The sequence below is a fragment of the Phalacrocorax aristotelis genome, chromosome 4, assembly GCF_949628215.1.
Source record: "Phalacrocorax aristotelis chromosome 4, bGulAri2.1, whole genome shotgun sequence".
Lineage (NCBI taxonomy): Eukaryota > Metazoa > Chordata > Aves > Suliformes > Phalacrocoracidae > Phalacrocorax > Phalacrocorax aristotelis.
In genome coordinates, this window is record NC_134279.1 from 78,390,317 (window position 1) to 78,395,336 (window position 5,020).

The window sequence follows — 5,020 nt, forward strand, 5'->3', positions numbered from 1 at the left end:
TTTGGAAATCTACACGTTTGTCCCAAGAAATTTGAAACTAGCTGTGGTTCCCTCGCAGCTGTCTCAAAGCAATCTTTTATGTTGCTTATGGAATTTCATTTTTGCTACTAAGGTAAACTTCAAAAAACCTAAACTTTCTTCTTTCCCCCTTTCCTTTTAATTCCCATGGGCAGATGCAGCTGCAAAACCTTATCTCATCCTGCTTTGTCATTTTGTTATTACCTTGTGCAAGATGAACATCCCAATAGGCACAGAGTATTTGCTGTTACAAGTCAGAGTATTTGTTTATCCAGTTCCCAGAAGAATATGAAACCTTTTGAAACCACATTCTTTTTGGTACTTCAATATGAGAGTCAAGAAGAGGGTTCATGTCACTATGATCTAACTATAGGAGGCATGTAAACAGGACAGTAACTTTTAAATAGTCCGTGAAGCTTCCCACAGAAAACCTTATCTCCTCTATTGTAGGAGCCACCTTAAACTAATCAGAGCAAAAATATACACAAGAATTACATATCTGTGAATATTTAATGAACACGGTTTTGGGACAGAGCTTTACCATGCTGCAATGTCATATGCTTTGTAGTTTATAAAGTACGGTTAACAGATGTAAGAAACCTATAACCTGATCCACTTTATCTGCTCTTCAACCTCTGCTCAGCTGTGCAGTAAAGTCTCTGTGTTTGGCAGCCATGCAGGTAATGCCCAGGGCAGCCTCTGGGCTGCGGGTACGGTGCCCAGGAGGGAGGGATGGGACATGTCCTTCTGTCTGCTGCAGCACAGGACTCTGAACTCTGTCTCCGTGGAGCACATCGTATCACCTCTGCACAGGGATATTGATTTTTGTGATCACTGTGTTTCAGGGATGCTTTTTGCCTTGTTTATTACCCGTCTTGTACAAAGCTCCTTATACCACATTCCCTTTGCATTCAGCATTGTATTCAGTGGTTTTCACTGGATATCAAAGCCTTTCATGCTGATTCCAATACCGATGGGAAATCAAACATGTAACTGTTCTCTTGCATTGTACAAAGGAGAAAGTCAGACATCTGCATATTGTTGGAGGTGAGTCAGTCTCAGCTCTGTGCCTGGCAAGATTATGGAGCAGATCCTCCTGGAAACTATGCTGAGGCACATGGAAAATAAGGAGGTGACTGGTAACAGCCAACATGGCTTCACCAAGGGCAAATCGTGCCTGACAAATTTGGTGGCCTTCTGTGATGGGGTTACAGCACTGGTGGATGAGGGAAGAGCAAGTGACCCAATCTACTTGCACTTGTGCAAAGCACTTGACACTGTCCCACACAACATCCTTGTCTCTAAATTGGAGAGACACATATTTGATGGATAGACCACTCAGTGGATGAGGAATTGTCAGGATGGTCGTGCTCAAAGTGCTGCGGTGAACAGCTCGATGTCCATGTGGACACCAGTGACAAGTGACGTTCCTCAGAGGTTGGTATTGGGACCGGTGCTGTTTAACTTCTTTCTTGGCAACATGGACAGTGGCATTCAGTGCACCCTCAGCAAGTTTGCCAACAACACCAAGCTGTGTGGTGCAGCTGACATGCTGGAGGAAGGGATGCCATCCAGAAGGACCATGACAGGCTTGAGAGGTGGACCTGTGCAAGCCTCATGAAGTTCAGCAAGGCCAAGTGCAAGGTCCTGCATGGGGGTCAGGGCAATCCCAAGCACAAATACAGGCTGGGCAGAGAATGGACTGAGATCATCCCTGAAGAGAAGGACATGGGGGTGCTGGTTGATGAGAAGCTCAACATCTCCCAGTAACGTGCGCTTGCAGCCCAGAAAGCCAAGTGTATCCCAGGCTGCGTCAAAAGAAGCATAATCAGCAGGTCAAGGGAGGTGATTCTCCACCTCTGTTCTGCTCTGGTGAGACCCCACCTGGAGTACTGTGTTCAGCTCTGGGGCCCCGAACATAAGAAAGACATGGACCTGTTGAAGCAGGTCCAGAGAAGGGCCACGAAGATGATCCAAGTGCTGGAGCACCTTTCCTATAAAGAAAGGCTGAGAGAGCTGGGATTGTTCAGCCTGGAGAAGACAAGGTTTGGGGGAGACCTTAAAAGCAGCCTTCCTGAAGTACCTGAAGGGGGCCTACAAGAAAGCTGGAGAGGGACTTTCTACAATGGCATGTAGTGATAGGACAAGGGGTAATGGCTTTAAACTGAAAGAGAGTAGATTTAGATTAGATCTTAGGAAGAAATTCTTCACTATGAGCGTGGTGAGGCACTGGAACAGGTTGCCCAGAGGAGCTGTGGATGCTCCATCCCTGGAAGTGCTCAAGGCCAGGTTGGATGGGGCTTTGAGTAACCTGGTCTAGTGGAAGGTGTCCCTGCCCATGGCAGGGGGGTTGGAACCAGAAGATGTTTATGGTCCCTTCCAACCCAACCCATTCTCTGATTGTATATTGATTCTATTGCCACTATATTACCAGTACAGCTGTATCAGAAGTATATTGTAACTTCGGCCACTTATCTTCTCCTAGAGCTCTACATTAATCTTTTCATCTTCTAATTGATTTTATTCTTTGCAGACATTCTTCCTAACCATCTTTGGATGAACTCTCTTGTCTTTGTTGATTGCCTTTTATAATATGAATACTATGAAACATCAAATGAGATATCAGGTGATGGCAATAGATATTGTCTCTCCATAAAATATGTGGTTAAACGATGGATTTCATCGTCTGATATTTGGGTGGTTTGGGGACCAAACTTTCTGATGGGTTCAAAGAACAATTGGACAAAGTTGCAAAGAAAAATCCGCCGAGGACTCTAAGTTGCAAAGACATTTCTGTAAACCAGAAAGTCAGAAGCTCATTGAAGCTGGAAGAATATGGTTGGGGCAGGATCACTACCTACCTACCTTGCTCCTATACCCACTTGAAATACCCATATTAGCCACTGACCGGGGTCAGGCTGCAGGCCCAGAGGACCTGTTCTCATGCTCTGATCCCTTACTTTATTCTTGAAACAGCTTCACTGTGCTTGAATACCAGAAGACATCAGCCCTCTCTTTCTATTTGCTTCTTGAACTGTTCTTCAGTAAAACTTCACGCTGGACACTTTTTAGCTATCTTTTCTTTATTGAGCTAAAATTGTGCTAAAATAGAAATTCCACCTGTTGTTACCCAAGATGTGGATCTTTACTTTGGTAACAGTACATGACAAATAAAAATAAAACATAAACATATAGAGGCACACCCACAAATATAGCACCTTGGTTCTACTCAAATAGCCATGCTTAGGTTTTTTGGTTTGTTTTTTTTTTTGATAGAAGGATTCTGTGGGTGGGTTTCGAACAGGCTAATGCTGTGTTTCTGCTTGCATAACAAACTGGGCTGCCCCTCTTGGCTTGAGCATGTTTCCTTTCCAACACGGACCTTGTCTTACTGCTTCATGTATCTGGCTGTGATAGTCAACGTTGTGGATATTATGTAATTTATTTGCAGAAGAAAATGACTGCTTTGAAAAAACAGAGAGAGAAATTAAGATCCTATCAGCATGGGTAGTGCTGGTACTGAATTTTGTCTTGTCTATCCTTTATAGCAGCCCTTTGGAAGCAGAGCTCCTCTTCACAAAGGCAAAGGGGAATACTTCATCCTACTAAATGATCTCCTTAATATCCCTGAATAAATAATTTTTTAATGACAATAGAGGAATATTATGTGTTTAAGGACTCCCATTTTCACCCTCTCTATGTCCCCTTCAAGTGTTTTCTAGACAGTCTTGGATGACAGATGGGAAGCAAATAGGAGAGGTCAAAACAACATGGCTCCATCAGCAGAATGAGCTGGGGTTTTATTCAAAACCCTCCTTTTTCCTCTGTGTTAGTAATTTGAATTATTACAGCTGAGTGCTGAGCAGAGATCTGGCTGATTCATACGGTATAAGAACAGAGAGCAAAGCACATTGATGCATGAATGATACACGTGTGTGGGGTTCACGCATGTATTGCCTGTGTATACAGATGCACTCAGGTTTTGTTGATGCAAAATCCATCCGCTGGCTAAAAACGGCCTGACAAGTTGATGGCTCAACTTTCTTTTTCCCGAATTGCTCTATTCTGTCAAGTTGTAAGATGTCATAGGAAAGACAGACATGGAAAAGTACCCTCCATACAGGCCTAGAGTAATAAATTAATGAGCTATAAACAGCAAAATAATCATGCTCTCTGCATCTGAGACTGGGAGCCTGGCTCTTTGCATCCAAAACCACTGGCCTGAAGCTCTTGAGCTAATGGCAAATCTCTGACATGTTGCAGCAGCAGGTCTCCTCTCCTTGCTTATCAGCCACATCACACTCGAGGGAAACATCACATTAGAGGCCAGGAACTCTCACAAAATTTCAAAGGCAGTATAAACCCTGCTGCCTGGACGTATAAACTACAATGTGAGGACAGTCATCCTGCTAAAATATGGCTTGGGAGATCAGGAACGGTTGCAGGACTCTTAGGTCTCTTCTGTGCTTCAGCTGCCTGTTGTGCAAAGGGGTGAGCTTTCCTACCCCACGGGCCCTGGTGAGTGGAAGTGCATTACAGGCTATGAGGAGTTCACTGCCCAAGGCACTGGAGGAACATATAGGTGTACTGACAGTGTACCTCTAGATATTGTCAAGAAAGGTGAGACATCCCCAGGGAATGGCACACACCCCAGTCCATGTGCTTGTACTTATCTCTGAAGTGACCTGGACTTGATCCTATTACAGTGGTTACATTAAACTAGCTGGGCCGCTGACATGATGCATTAGGACACCTTTCTGTGCTTTAGGAGGTCATTTGATCACTCTTCCCGCGCAGTCTCCCACATATGTGCTGCTCTGTGCCTACCTCAGAGGCTAACAGCTGGGGTAATTAGTTCATGTTCACTCAGGAGCCTGAATAGGAAAGGGAATCTAATTCTGGTTGCTTCTGATCCATTATGGTGAGTTCTAAAATTAAGCTTTCTTTCTTCCTTAAAGTTGTCAGTGCAGAGTTGCGTTTCATGTCATGGCTTTGTATAGGT